Genomic DNA, 16,912 nt, shown 5'->3' on the forward strand with positions numbered 1-16,912 from the left:
CCGTATCTTCTAGAAAGGCAACCAGGCTTAACCAGGAACTTAGCAAGAGGGGAAGAAGCTGACACCTCTCTTGGTAGCTTGCTCCAGTGGTTAATCATTCTTCCTTTTTTTAAAAAATACAGGTCTGCCTCATATACTTTTAATTTCTCTGGTTTCAGTTTCCAGCAACTGGTTCTTGTTTTGCGTTTCTCTGCAAGGTTTAATAGCTGTTTACTAGGCCGTCACTCATACGACTCTGGTTATATGCTGTAAGTAAGTCACTTTGCAATCTTCTTCTTGATAAAAATAAGCAGATTGATTCTTTAAGTCACAGCCATAAGATATGCCTCCACTTTTTGTTTGAGAAGCTTTTGCACTCCTTTCCTCATGTTTTTTTTTGTTTAATATCCTTCAAGCACTGTGTACATCAAAAATTTTTGGACTATTCCAGTGTGTCATATGCCAAGGTAAAAATATTGGTATGCTTCCACTCACTCACTGCTCCCCCATTTTTCAGTTTCCTTGGCATATCAAAATTCAGATCAAAATTTCAGAACAACATTGAAATTTAGTCTTCTTGAAGGAGAGTATAATGCCAAGGATGGATGAAACTGTGATTCAAAACAAGTGGAGGTTGAAGGTTGTAAGAGAAGTCTAAAAATCCATGTGACATACTAAGTAAACAGGAAAATGTGCTATGTCAGCTGTAGCAAAATTGTCCTTATCCAATTTGGAAAACTTTTTGCCAGTAACCGCAAGACAAGTATCAGCTATGCAGCACACTGCACAGTGATACACAGAGAAGAAAACTTGTGACTGAAGAGATGACAATAAAACTCGTCTTTTAAGACAAGTGCCATGGGATACATAGATATCAGTAGGAAAGGCTCCCACTGGTTCCCTGTGCTTTTGATCAGGCCTTTTATACACACACTGAACAAAGAGGACCTCTGTTTTGGGGGTCTTGACTAAAATTCTCAAAGTCTTCAGTAACTGGGTGGAGCTCATTTATCTAACTCAGTGGGATAAATGAACATTGCTATTAAAAAAGAGAAAGATCACTTGGGCTGTTTCCAGCATCACAAGAAAGAATCAACTTCACATAGTTATTCTTCTGATTTAAGCTTTTTAATGAAGAGATGCTGTTTTTTTAACGGTATTGTCTTGCTTGAAAAATGAATATTTTCCTCTTAAAGTGAATTCTATTAAAACAGTAGCCTCCTTGGAGGTTAAATGTGAAGCACACATAGAAAACAGCTGCACTTGCTAATCAATACAATGTATATGGGTAATGAGATGCTATTCTACAAGAACAAAAAATGATGAGAAAAATGGTTTTGGAATGATCTGCATGGAAAGAAGCAAAGCAGTGCAGCAGTTTTACTAATGTCAGCATATATACTTGCTCAGTTCGTGAGAGACTATGTCATTTTGCATAAACCATTATCAGAGGTGCACTTTCATGTATAATTATTGGTAAGCACTCACACAGCAATATGTCTTCTTGTATCTTGTCATCTATATTTTGTTCACATTTAGACTTGTCTGTAAATGATTCGCATTCAATGACATCAAAATGCTTTGCCACTATTATGCATAAATCTCATCAATAGCTGATAAAACATCAACGGACTCTGTTAAATGGACTCTACTAGCTTCTTTGCTTTCAGTATAAAAAAGAGCATGCATAAATAGCAGAAAGTGCCACATACAGCATAATCAAAAGATTTGTCATATTGTAAATATTCTGCTGAGAACCAGATGAGAGGGCAAACCCAGTCCTTCAGTAATGAGTCTGTTTCATCTAGGTTACAAAAACAGTTCCTCTTAAGCTTATAGAAGGGACAACTAAAGTTCCTAGTGTCTAATTACACTGTGGTCAACTATGGCAACTGAGCAGGTAGCTTCAGACCAGATCTGATTAAACAGAAGTGTTCATTAAAATTATCTGTATTTGAAAACTTTTTCTTGCAAGATCAGCAGAGGGGACCAGGACAAAAGCAGAGAGAATGAATTGACTTTTTAACAACTCTCCCTTACTAGGGTCAACTCTCCCTTACTAGGGTCTTGAGCAGAGTTGATTGATGCATACATCACAAATAATGGGACTAAAGTGAGAATTCAGCTGATTTCAGCTTGGCATAAGACCTAGTCAGAAAGGAGGGAACATTTATGCTTTTTCAATTAGGGACACTATTCTACTGCTTTCCTCCTTTTCTGAAAAGGACCTAAACTAGTGTCCTGGTTTCGGCTGGGACAGAGTTAACTTTGTTTTTAGTAGCTGGTACAGTGCTGTGTTTTGGATTTAGTGTGAGAATGATGTTGATAACACTCTGATGTTTTAGTTGTCACTAAGTAGCGCTTATCTTAAGTCAAGGACTTTTCAGTTTCCCATGCTCTGCCAGCAAGCAGGTGTGCAAGAAGCTGGGAGGGAGCAGAGCCGGGGCAGCTGACCTGAACTAGCCAAAAGGGTATTCCATACCATGGAACGTCATGCCCAGTATATAAACAGGGGGGAGCTGGCCGGGAGGGACGGATTGTGGCTCTGGAACTAACTGGGCATTGGTCAGCAGGTGGTGAGCAATTGCATTGTGCATCACTGGTTTTTTGTCTCCCCCCCCCCCTTCCTTTTTTTTTTTTGTTATATTCCTTTTCATTACTATTATTATTATATTTCATTATTACTATTGTTAGTATTATATTTTACTTTAGTTATTAAACTGTTCTTATCTCAACCCACGAGTTTTACTTTTTTTCTTTCCTTTCCTCCTCCTCACCCTACTGGGAGGGGAAGGGGGAAGCGGCTGTGTGGTGCTTAGTTGCTGACTGGGGTTAAACCACGACAACTAGGAATAAATTCACTACTGATGTATGTAATAATCAGTGCATTGTTTTTAGACACTTAGAATTGCTTATTATTTACACCCATTTTCTCTCTCTCTTTTTCAGGCCAAGCAGTACCACCTATTGGTATGTTCACATGCTGACTTCAGTTGAACCATTTATTTCATCTGATGAGAGAAAGCAAATGAGAAAACAGTGAAGAAACTTTTTTGAGAAGCTAATGTCCACCTATCCTTGACAATTATTTGTATCTTCATAACATGTTCTGTCATAAGGTATTTGGATAAAGTGATGACCTAGAGTTAGAGCTTTTCTGAATATGAGTAATCCATTGACCTCTTTCAGCTTCTAAAAATTAAGAATGTTCCTCATCATATCCCTCCTTAGCCTTTTCTTCTTTAAACTAAACAATTCCTGTTCTTTCATCTTTCTTCATAACTTATCTCATTTTCCTTCTCTGGACTCTCTTAAGAGTTTTATGTACATTTTCTTCAGTTCCAGTGCCCCATGATAGAACAATGAAATATCTGAATATTGAATAGAGGGGAAAGTTTACTTTATGTGGCTTGTAGATTAAAATCCTGTGTATGTATATTACAATAGAATCTTTGCCTTCTTCAACCAGCATGGTACTCTTGACTCATGTTCAGGCTGTAAGTTTCAAAACCCCCAGATTCTGTTCTGAAGAACTTAGAAAGTTTCTGAGATTAATGGGAAATTTGTACAGAAGAGGCATCGTCCATTGTGTGCACCTCTATGGCATTATGCTAATCCAAGTAATATCTAGATGCTCACTTGATTTAATTTGATTTATTTTGGTATGATTCAATTTGGCCTTCATTTTACCTCACAAATAAGTATTTGTACATCTACCTATAATAATTTAGCAATTTCCAAGAAACATATGTCTGTCTTTAGTTTTTAGTAGATAACAAGTGCTTTCCAATATAAAAGGATCAATTTTAAATAAACACAATTACACAAGAACTAATTTTACTTGATAATATTATTTCTAAATTACTAAATCACTAGTATGAAGAAAAGAAGAAAGAGGAAAAGGAGAAGGAGGAGAATGAGGAGGTATTCTTATTGTTTCTGATACTTGCAACTCTATTTTTGCTTCTTTTCTGTGTTTACAGATCACTAAGTAGTGATTTTTTGTTTGACTGTTAGCTCAATATGGTAACATATGTATAAATTATGCATAGCCATCCCATGAATGCAGCATCCACAGTTGAGGACTGCTGACAGTTATTGAGGTTATAATGATCTCCTTTGTGTCTGACTCAATTTTACTCAGAGTAAAAAAAGTAATTTTTTTTTTTAGTATTTCAACAGTGTTATAGCCTTCATCCTTCATAGCACATACATTTATCCTACCTTCTGAAACTACAAACCTTGTAGAAAGGGCATGGTGGTACACTAAACAATACATTCTCACTTCACCTTTTGTCTTTCACAACTTTTATTGTACGTGCAGTCACTGTTATTTTAATGTGTTGCTTTGGATGGTCCTCTTAAAAAAAAAGCTCAGTCATGCAAATTTCACCAAGTAAATACTTATCCTTCTGTTTAGACATGTGTCCCTATACATGTAAGAATGTAATTTTGAAAGATGTTTCAATTTGAAAGTTGACTTTTTTTTTTAACTCTAGATGTTTGTAGTTGCACTATATCCAATGATTTCAGCTAAATACCACCAGGTTAATATAGTCAATACATTTATATGTTAATTGTACTATGTTGTGCTGTGTAAATGGAAAATAAAAAAGATTTTTATTCAGATGTCAGCCCAGCTATGAGTTCAGTACTGAAGTCTTTCCCATCCTTAAAAGCACCATGGATGCAGTAACTGGGCTCACTTGTTACAGAGTTAGATGACATGTCATATTTGGACATCCTCTAAAGCATTATTTACATGGTTGGTTATTCATTTTCTCCTCTTGGCTTCAGTCTGCCAGACTGAGAAGGATTAAGAAGACTATCAGAGGTGCTTGTAAAGTTGGATTTGTGTTACTATAGGAGATGTAGCAGTGGATGGCAGACAGCCAGGCAACAACATGAAAGTGAATGTGTCCCATATGATGCACAGTAGTACTTGAAAAAATACACAGCTAAAGTTGTATTCCTCATCGCTGCTGCTGAGAGCCACTGTCCTGTGACTTACAACATTTCCACCATTTAGGAGAACAGAAGTTGTTTTCAGTGCTATTATGAAGTGGAAGTAAAAAGACTAACTGCAAGCTTGTTCATCTTTAAAGTCCTTTTCATGTGTTGGTACTAGTACAATAACTACAGTTTACATATACAGGCAATTTATTTATGGAGAGAGTTCACGACTCAAAACATAACCGCCCAAATTCTCACTACCATATTAAAAAAAAAAAGAAAAATGAATGAGAAATAAAAGAAAACAAAAGACAGACTAAGAACTCAGATGATTAGAGTGTGTTTTTTTCTTCAGCCTGACTCAATACTTTTGAAGCAGGTGGCTCATCTTATGATCTGTTCTTCATGGCTTTTTCACTACATATCTGCTGCCACAGCAACAATTTTTCATGTTGACGTTGCATGAAAATGGGTAATACAGTCATATATGTGTCATTTTTAAGTTTGTAGGTGATATTAATCTTCAATTTATTTGCTTCTGATCATACTGGAGTACGCTTCCTTTCCTCTGAATAATAACTAGAAAATTACAAATTGTTTTGCATTTCCATAAGTATTGATAGAACTATAGCTACAGAAGTCACTGATCAGTTTGAGTAACATGACTGGCATTTGGTGTACCTTTATAAAATTTTAGATGTAGAATATATTCATGCAAGACTCATAACATCAAAACAAACAGAACTGTTGTATAAAAAGACAATGTATTAGAGGATTGTACATTTTATAGAGGAGGAAGAAAGGAAAAGGATAAAATCAATATAGAGTCATTGCTATTGTTTTCTCTGTTCCATTTCCATCCAAATCCTAATTCTGAGCTCTACTTACACATATTCTCAGAAACTAATAAAAACAATTTTATCCAAAAGTTACAGAAGTCAAGGAAAGAGTTCAGGTGTCTATTTCAAAAGTACATTTTACATTAAATGCACTCTAGCATTATTTTCACATTCACTTACTAGCTAGTCCAATTAGTAATAATGATGCAAATTAAATTCAGAATGACTTTAACTACAAAGATATGCTAAAACCTGAAGACTGAAATATTTATTTATAAAGTAGTAGATGTCAATACTCCTAGGGTCATGAGAACATTCTGCATGACATTCCTATGCACTGGATCATTTTTCAGTCATATCTCTTCCTGTTTCATACGAAAAGTCTGAAATTGATAAATTTTGAACACAGAAATACTTCTAAGATCCTGGACTTTGTGAGTTTCAAGACAAATGCTTCTCCTAGACAATTTCAAATGTCTGGCTTACCAGCAGACCACTCGGTCTGTTTGCATCTGAGAACGGAGGTTAGTTGCTTTTCCTTGACCCTAATTAGCAGGAGATTTTGTGCCTAGAGTGGCACTATAGTTTCTGCTAATAGTGAATATTACAGTGCTTAAGTCTGCAGTGCACGAGTCCTTTTGTGGTTCTGACAATAAGTATCTCAATGAGCTTTGAATGTGACTTCAGTGCCTTAAGAATTTTCCCTTTCATTATTCTTCACCCTCTATCTTTTGGCATGCAGACGAAAAAATTACTTAGGAATTACTGTCAATAAAAATTAGTGTAATAATATTAAGTATGATCCAAATGTCTAAAGTCAGGCATTGGAGTGCAAAGGTTTTTTTTACCTAAACACTTTTGGTGATGTTCTGAAAAAAAGTGTGTAAGTAGCTTGGGAGAAATTGTGTTTTGAACACATGTACTCTAAAATGTATAAGCACTTTCAAAAATTCCATCCTTAATCCTTAATTTCTGTATCTTTCTCTTTTTTCCTAGCACTATTGTTCTTTACTGGAGAGAACACTATGTGAGTCCTCTAATATAGCAAAGGCTGGTGGCATGACTTTTCTATCTTTGGCCTTCCTTTAATTATGTTTCATGCTGACCCTCTTGTGTGGAACTAGTACCAGAAAGCACAGCTTTGATAGCAGTGTTTACATGAATGTTTGATAAGCATCTGTCAGCCCTTAGCACTCTACAAGACTGTGTAACACAAAAGACAGCCAGGGAACCCTGGAGCTTTTGCCACCTGAAAGCATAATCTGTGTGTTTTCTGAATTTCAAATGAGTACAGAGATTGTTCTTTTGTAACTCAAAATGTAATTTATGTATTATTTACTATAAGAATATATTAATCAGAAAAGATGGTTGTTACTTTTTATAAAATGCAGCTTTGAGGAGCAAGGTCAAGATGTCTTATTGCATACTTATCTTACTAAATTGTCTTTGATCCCACTGGATAAAAAAAGCAGACAGATAAAATTGAATAGTTGACAAGACTATTGACTACATCAAGATGAGTAGTGAGCAATTACTTGCAAACATTTTGACAATTTCTGATTAGATTTTTCATTTCAACTATGTTCTCAAATCTTGATTTGCTTTCTGCAGAAATTTCAAGATGTAAAGCTTTGTCTTTACTTGTGTTAAAAAAGTTAACAGTTAGGCTGACTTCTGGTCAGAGTGCATGAATACTACTCCCAGGTCTATCAGTAACCAGCTGTGTGACCTTGAATTAGATGAGTGTATTTTTACAGTCTTTTACTCATGTTGCACTGGCCCAAATCATTTAGATATAATTTAGTTTTGAATCCAGAAGGTGTGTAGCCATATCATTTTGTCATGGACCTGAACATAATATTCACTGCCGTTCACAAACCACCGCTGTAAGTATGGGTTCTGGTTTGGAAATGACATGCAATGACCCAGCAGAAGAAGGTCACATCTGTTTATTATGAAGTATACCAATTATGTACATGTGCAGCGCTTAGTACTGTACTTAATACAGGTCCAAAACTGACAAGATCATTACAAAAAAAATTAATTTATATGTAAGAAGAGCTTTAGAGATAAGGGAAAGTAAACAAGCACTCAGGTGTCAGACTGCCAAGGGTATCAGACTTCTTTTTTGATTCTGCTAGAAAATGAGACTGGCTTTTGCAACATCTTTAACAGCCCAAACAACCGATATCTCAAGTGTGCAGTCCTCTTGTATAGCAGCTGTCATTCTCCCTCACCTATCATGCACGGACCTCTGTCCACTGACAGCAAGGCATAACAAGCTTAGCTTTCCAAGGTCCTTATTGCAGTTCTCCACCCTGCTCTGGCCTTCCCTTTCCTTTCCTTTCCTTGATTGCTTGAGGCAATGCTATACATTCCCTTTGACTTCTCAGTGCATCCTGTTTCCTCTATATGTATGAAGATTGAATATTCATGAAGAACAAGATGTCTGTGGTGTCTTGATGTCAGGCACCTTGCCAGTTCTTAGTAAATATCTAATATTTGTGTTTTTTAGCAGATTGATAAAATCCATTTATTTATGGACACCATTTAAAAATAGAAAGGAAAGAAGTCTGCAAATGCATGACTTGGTATACATTATTTATCCAGCTCTATATGCTTTATTCATTTTTATAGATCAACATGTATCTGTTTCTTGTTTATTCTGTAGGAAAATTGGAAAAGGAGTTTTATGGGAACATGCACATGAAGAACATTGCCTTTGTTGATTTATCCTTCATACAGCTGTTCTACAATATAGACATAATCAAATCAGTATCATCTATGGTGTAACTCCATTTATTTCAACCTGGAAAACAGAAAACACAGTAGTTGCACCAAGAGAAATCATACTGAGGAAGATTTAGCACCTTTAGGCACATTGAAGAAATTTTAATCATTTCACATTATCTGAGTGAACATTCAGACTGTGCTGCTAGATAAAATGAGATTCCATTTAAATTAGATTAAGTAAGACTCCATTTTACTATGAGACATGTTTCTGTGCTTGTCCTTGTGACATTTCATGCTCGTATCCCACAGCTTTCAAGGGCCAAGACAGAGGGATAGGTTAATTTCTTGGACTTTTTTGGACTTACACGTCAGTTCTTCAGGAGGTAACATTGATTCTGACTTTGTTTAGACTTTGTTGACTGCAAATAGAATTCCTTACGTTGCCAAGTATTAAGCAGTGTGAGACAACACCTCCTTTCTCCCACGTACATGGCTAGGGAAGGTCAGCTGAGATTCATACAAGCCAACAAAGGGGATGGAAGAGACCTTACTTAGCATGAAATGGCAAGCAAAGTAGCATTTGCAGGAGCATACAGACTGCAGGAAAGTTCCTGCTGCTCTAGGAGATGCACCACTTCACCTGTTTTTAAGCCCTTACTCTTTCAGAAGTAAAAGAGGACAGCTGTGCCTCTGTGTTAATGAATAAATTCTAGGGAATTCTTTTGTCTTTTTTATTAAACAAGAGCAAAAGAAGTTAGCAGCTTTGCCGAGCAACGGTTGGCTCATTCGTACCATTCCATCTCTATGTGCTGTATGTGAAATTAATGTAAGCATGCAAAATGGATGGAAATCCACTTGTGTCAATTAGAGAAGAAACTTCTGAAATACAAAAGTGAGAGAGAATGAAAAAGCAACATAATATTAATGTACATTTAAAAATTCCACTCAGTGCTTGAGGTGCCATTGATTAGCCTGCCTAGCAAGCAGTCCCTTAGTGTTCCCAGTTTGAAGCCAATTGGCTTTTTCTTTCAGACCAGGGCTTTGTATGCTCAATTCTGTTCTCAATTACAATGGTATATATTAGGGGTAACTCTGCTATCTTCAAAGGAATTATTCTATTCACACCAGTGTAACTGAGAATAAAATTTGCCCCTCAGAATTCTATTAAAAAAAGTGGAAAGGTTATGGGGATTTCTATATACTGTGTGAATCAATTCCAGAGAAAACATGCTTTTAAGACAGTGTTAGTTCCTCATACTATTAGAAACATTTCTTTGTTGTCTTTAAAACCTATTTTAAGTTGATCACAGATTTTTAAATTGGCACATGTGCTTGTCAAATTATGCTGGTCTAAAATTAATTTTCTTTGAGGAATGTTTTCCTGAATATTGCAATCAATTAAAAACATGCTAATTTACACTCCCCAAGGCCAGATATCTATATTTAATCTTCTCAATACTTTCTAACACTACCGGCAATTTTTCTCTGCACATTGAAGTAAATACAGGGAAACGTGGGAGCAGATTTCAAGTAGTCTGTAATGCTTTTTCTTAAACAAACAATGAGAAAATTGCTAATTAATATTTTCCATTTTTGTGCACAAGCTGTGAAATTGCACAACTAGCTGAAACTAATGAATCACAGAAACTCTCAATCTTGAGGGGAGTGAAATACACTAAAATTTAGTACTTGTAAGACTCAGCTACATAATTTTCACAAACAATGAACCCATCAGAGTCACAAATATCCAGATATACATTCATAATATAAGTTGCAGGTGCAAAATTGCAAATGTAAATTTTGCTGGTAGACTTGAAAATGGAGCCTTTCAGGAAAATGGTGTTTTATACATGCAAACATACAACTGCGGGATGCCTATTAATGCATACCCGTTTGAATACACATATAGGACCTTGTTTTCAATTGTTTGTCGCTTTGCCAGACTTATTTTAACATAAATTTCTCTCATGACCGACTTAATAAAAACTCATTGGATTTTGGGAACGCCATGTTTACAGTCTAATCCCTACTAGACTGTAATAAATCTGAGCATACTTACACAGGGCTAAGAAAGACTTTCCTTGCAATTCCCATTTATTTCTGGCGAAGAATGATATAACTTCATTTATGTTAGAATCATGCAGGGAACATTCCCAACCGTTGGAACATAATCATCTGTTAAAAACTCTCCGGTGCAGTTCTGGCTCTGGGTCAACTATGACTCTCCCAGACAATTGCCATGCACAGTTGGGAGTTACAACAGGCCAAGGACTAGTCCTATCAGGCAGTTTGGATGATGTCACCCTTATTGGAGGGGGAAAGAGTGCAATAGCATGGATGTGGGATGCTCTGTTCCAGCTGGCCTCAGTGCTGAGAATGTTCCTGGGAATGTTTAATTTATGAGTATAGATGTAGTCTATGGTGCCAAGAGGAGGAATTGAAAACAGCTGTCCTATGCTCTTAGTGCCCGAACTGCCAACCATGGGTAGTACAGAGAGGCAAGAAATTGCCAAAGAACCAGGAAGGAAAGCCTGAGACAGATGCTCTGTTCCTGGGGTTGCTTGAGGAGGGAAATAATGGGATTGTTTAGGTCTGTAATCTTGTTGGGTGAAGAATGGGAGCAAGGGTTAAGACAGTAACCTATGATATGTAGGCAATCAAGGTTTAAACTTGTATTCTGGCTGATTCAGGCCAACTAATAGAGCTACTTAACCATGCCAAGAGATTCTCTGAAAACTGCTTTCAGTTTTTCCTGTTGATGCTGTTCCACTTTGTTCAAAAGACAAAATTGTTAACTGGGACAGGAGAAAGAAGGGCCTGGAGTCAAGGTCAGGTGGTGCCAACAGCAGACTGCTGAGCACTCTGTTGTCCCTGTGCTAGGTATTACTATGACCTAGCAAAAAAGGTACAGTTTAGACTTAAATAAGGCTTAATTTCATACAGTTTTAATATTTTCTGTACAATAAATAGCACATCCTTCCACACACATAATTTAGGGGACAAAACTAGGTCTGAATGGTTTGTATACAAGTTTCTATTAATTTTTCAGTATACTATTTTTTGTATGTTTGTCTGTACTCTTTAAAGTGCAAATACATCATTTCTTTCATGTTCTCCATACAAAGGACTTTCTTCAGCTTTTTCCGACATGCAAATGGTAATATATTTACCTGTGAGTGTGTATCTTTTTTCATACAATTAGAAACTTTAACACTGTTCTTGACTTCAACTTCTGCAAGGTAAGCAAGAGATAGCACTGATGTTATAGAAGATGTGGTTCTCAGGCAGCTGTGGAAACTTGTTCCTGAATTTTGGAGGCTAACAAAAAGAGGAAGAGTCAGCAATGTATACTGCTCATGAGCATTAACCCACATATCTATTCTAACTCCAAATCCATCAGGTTTAAATTAAATTTAAAATAATATATAAAGATTCTAAAAAACAAATCTGATACTTTCTTGTCTTCTTCATTATTTCCAGCTTTATTTTATGGCTGTACCAGATGGCTCCAACAAAAAATAAATTATATCCATATTCACTGAATCCTTACCAATGTGAAATTACTCACATTCATTACAATTACAATGTTAGCCCTACTGTAACAGGAAACACCTGTCCCACAATTCAATTTTGTCTTTCTGCCTCCTAGCTTGTAAGATACAGATTTTGTCAATCTTTTCCTGTGCCATGAATAATACTTGACTAATCTTTAAAAGTCAGCAAAATCATTGAGGCTGAACCTGGCAGAGGCTGAACTCAGAACTCACACAGCAATTGATTGCTTTTGCAGCCCAAGTAGCACTTAGCAGTGTTTTATCTTAAGCCAATGAGTGAATACATCTTGCAAAGAAACTATCTATCTGATCCACTGGCAAAATAATTCTTTCTGATCTTTCAATGAAAAACCCTGAGGAAATAGAGACTCATTTACAAACCTTGTTTAAAACTTAGCCACACTGTGAAATAAGCATGTAGTACTGTTTCTACCTCCAAATACCACAGTGACTGATGTGAGGAAAGTGATTTTCCCAGAGAGATACACAGAAAATGGCAAACTGGGGAATCACACCTTGCAGTAACAGTCTTCAAACTGATGGCTGGAACAAAAACTGGAAAAGTTAAAATCTGTTGAGATTAAACTGAAACAGAAATTTTGGGATAAGGATAGGGGAAATTGAACAAAATAAGATAAAGTGACAAATTTTGCATCAACTTAATGTTCATTTGACTTGAAAATTTTTTCTTTTTGTTTTCCCTAATTTTAGCTAGTTGCATTCAGTTGAGGAAAATCTTGACTGCTATTTAAAAATGAAAAGTTGCACAGCTTTAAAAAGGTCAAAAAAAATTTTAGTAGCATATGTTTGGAGAAATGAAACCTTTCCTTTTACAAATACCTGCAAATTTTTGTTTCTTTGCTTTCTGGCCAACTTTAACTGAATTTAACTTGGGTTCATTAAGAGTTACAGCCCAACCTAAAACTGCAATTTTCCCACAAATTTTGTATTTTTTCACTGAAAAGAAAGTGTCCAACTCTATTTTATGGTTCTAACTCTCATCCCATATTTGAGCTGCTGAACTATAACAGCAGAAAGACAAGTGTTTAAAAAAAATAATAAAAAGAACTTTATAGTTCAGAAGATATAGGAATCATCTGCCAGTTTCAAGCAGAAAAGTGAAATGCTTAGTTAAGTTATTATTGCGTGAGATAGGATCTGTAGAAGTTTTAACAGTGTAGGACAGATAGATATTGTTTTAATGATGGATGTAATAGAACCGGTGTTTTCATTAACTTGTTATGTCATTCCTTTTTTTTTTTCCTACCTTTCTCAGGTATTTCTTAAGACTCCAACCCTCCTCTTCAAAACTCCTAATTTTTTGCCTCTTGGGGTAATCTAAAATGCTGGTAGAAATACTTCCTGATCACATTTCCTTCTGAGTTACAAACTAGTAAAAATTGCATATAAAACTATGACACAATAAGAATTTTTTATGCTTTAATACATTTAACATACATTTACATAAGAATCTTTATGTAAAACCTGGGATAAATCTCTCTCAGAGCTTAACTTTGAAAATGGCCTTTAACAGAGTCTTACAAAACATGAATAAGAAAGAGGGCAAGGGTAAGCTTTCTCCAGTACGCTTGCCAGCTTTTAGAAAGCCTCTCCAACATTTTGATGCCTTTCTCACACAGACTATGATACACTGTCACTTCTCTAGTTTTCATATCTGCAAAGAGTGAAATTTTCACAATTTCACCATTGTTGATAAGAAATATCAAATCTGTCCTTGAAAAAAAAAATTATTTATGGATTTATGTTGCTGGAAGAGCAACCTTTCAAATGGGTGGTAAAGCTCAAAAGTAACAGAAGATTCAATGGTTTGGTTTTTTTCATAAGGGCTACAATCTTATTTTTCACTTTTTTACATATTTCTTTTACACTTTCTCATACTATCATGTGGTGTACTGAAACAGAATAGGTGTTAGGTTTTAGTCTGGAAGTAGATGTATGAATAAATAAGTGAATGAATTCTGTACAGTGCTGCATTCTCTAAGGATTCCTGAGGGGTCTTTTATGCTCCAGGCTACTATACTGTAAAAGTATATTCCTGAACTCACTCCTTTCTGGCAATACATGCCTTTACATGGGACATTCAGGGAGAATATCCTTGCATTACGAGTCCACAAAATGGCTGATGAGAACAACAGAGACACAACTATGCAGGTAAAGTAGGACTGAACACGTGCACTGGGAGAGAGAGAAGGGATATATCTCCTTATCCCTGTCCCTCACAATCCTTCAGTTTTACAATATTCAAAAATCCAACTGAACCTCTAAAGGGATGTGCTATTTTAAGTGATACTGCTTGGGAGCCATCCCTTTTATATTTATCCATACAGACCTGCAGACAGGCAGTAAATACCATTTAACTGAACACACTGTAGCAGCAGATGTACTTTTCAAGAATGACTCCTGTTTTGTGTTAGGTAGCCCTCCTCTGACCAATCCAAACCTGTAAAAGGGCTCAAGTTCACTCTGGTACTTACTGTGAAGTAAGCTGGTTAAAAAGATGAAAAATGCAATAGCATGACGTATAACCTTTTGGCAATTAATTTCTTGGCTGTTTTCCATTGTGCAACTGATCAGAAGTAGCATAAAGCAGGAAATCAGATCCTGGGGAAAGTGTGATATTAAAAAAAAAAAGATTTACTTCTATCTGCTTTTTCTTTATTTAAGCACACTTTTATCAGTAATTTAAAGCTGAATGCAGGTTCCTTATGTAGTAATATATTAATAAAAGTACTCATATGTTTCCTTCCTTGTTAAAAATGCTGTATTATATGTCCTCCGTGTGACAAAACCTCTTAACATCACTTCGCAGTTCTCACACCATAAAAATGCACAAAGTGTCGTATTTGATAAGCGGTGCAACATGGAAATGAATCCGTTGATTGCTATTAAAATTGTGATTCTTGACCACAGAGGCTAATATTGAGGTACAGAAAAAAACCTGTACAATAAGGTTATAAAACAACCCTCACTTAAACCTTTAAATAAGTGCTACTGACCTTCACTGGACTTCACTTCATTGGTTTTATACTGTTGAATCCTGGTTTTAGAGAAGGGGAAATTATTTGGCTAAACATTGAAACCCAAGCAGTTTAGATTCACTGTGAAGACAGTAGTTAGGCCACAGCAAAGCTAGGTTACTGTAACATTTTATATAAAATTGTGGCAATGCTAAAGGTGATCCATTATATGTTTTCACATGTGGTTTCATTAGAATAATGTCAGCATTTGCTGAATTAGTTAATTTTATTCCCTTTTTATTCAGATTCATATTATATGGGCCATAAAGACCAGTCATGTCCCGGGAACATTGTGAAAACCCATGGGAAGACAGACTGGCTTAGGTATCTGCCATCACAGCAGTAGTTGACTATATTTATGAGCTCAGACTCAGATTATTTGTGTTAGCGGTACAAAATTCTGCTTTTTAATCATCTGGAGACCATTTCAATTCAGCTGTTGGGCACTGCTCATACTCAGGAAACCAAAGGATAAATGGTACTCACAGTGGCAGACCACCTGATAGGGGACAACGTTCAGCCCTCAGTTACATTAAAAGTCGCAAGATAGTGTCTGTTAATTGCTTGGTGGTACAACAGGCTTGTTTTTTTCCAAGGAGTCATAGGAGCTTCTGATTCATCTGGCTCACCCTGTCTCCCATCCCCCAATTGTGGGTGACAGCAGAGACAGAGATTTCCTTAGAACTACAAGACTTTTAAAAAAAATTGAAACACGACCCATATGTCATGTTGTAAAAAATGCAAAATATGCTGGATCTGTAAAAGCAGCACACCAGGCCATATGCTTCAGACAGAACAGCTTGCATACGTCTAGGCCTCTACACTGACTTCAGGAACTGAAAACAGTGGCTAGGCTACTCCACACTTTTCCACTTGTTAAATTTGTTTTGCTAAAGTCGGGTTTACATCTGAAGCCAGGAAAAAAAAAAGAAAAAAAACCCAGCCTTTATCAAAAGCTTGAAGCTGATGATTGGCTGTTTATTTTCTGCACTGCTTTGATCAATCATGCTGTGACCAAGTGAAGTGGAACAACTGCAAGGTTTTCCAGGATAGTTGTTCAAATCCAGAGATTCGGTCTGCAATGAGAAATAGGGGCCCAGTGTTCAACACCAGGAGAGTTCGGCATACTGGTGGTGGTGCGCTCTGTGCAGAAAGTGACACTCTGCCTAGTTTTGCCATCATCTCAAACACTTTCCTGGCACTTCCTAAAAGGCTAAGCAATGTTAATTCTTTTACTCAGACCTAATTCCCACAACATTATCTTTCACACAACAAAACCTGCATGAACACTGCATTAAAGGTCTGTTTCAGTCTGGCAAATGCCAGGAAATTCTAGAGTCATTAACCTTCCTTATTGTGCACAGTATTATGGAGGTCTTTGAACAGCAGGATACTTCACATACAGTATCCTATGTGGTATAAGAGCTAAAATATGCACAATTAAGCAGGTTAATATTCAGCTTTAACCTCTGTGTTTCGATGATGAAACATCAACAGAGCAGTTTAAAACTCCTTTTTACATACGAACAGTGCAAATATTTGCACATTTTGGACTTTCTGCAAAAACAGGCTTTTGAAGAAAATATGCAAATTCAGAATACATTTAACCTTGCTGTAGTAAATCCTCATTGAAAAGAGACAAAGAATGTAAACAGTAAGTTTTTCACTTGTGTGTGTCCCAGACTCCTCATAAAACCAAGTGACCATTTTCAAGAGTGTGCAAGCCAGCTTCCCAAATGCTATGTGAATTTTGCAGAATAGTTTCCCTCAATTAATGACTGTCAAGTCAAGACATATTTTCTACAGGACATCAGAC

This window comes from Gymnogyps californianus, chromosome 5, assembly GCF_018139145.2.
Source record: "Gymnogyps californianus isolate 813 chromosome 5, ASM1813914v2, whole genome shotgun sequence".
NCBI lineage: Eukaryota > Metazoa > Chordata > Aves > Accipitriformes > Cathartidae > Gymnogyps > Gymnogyps californianus.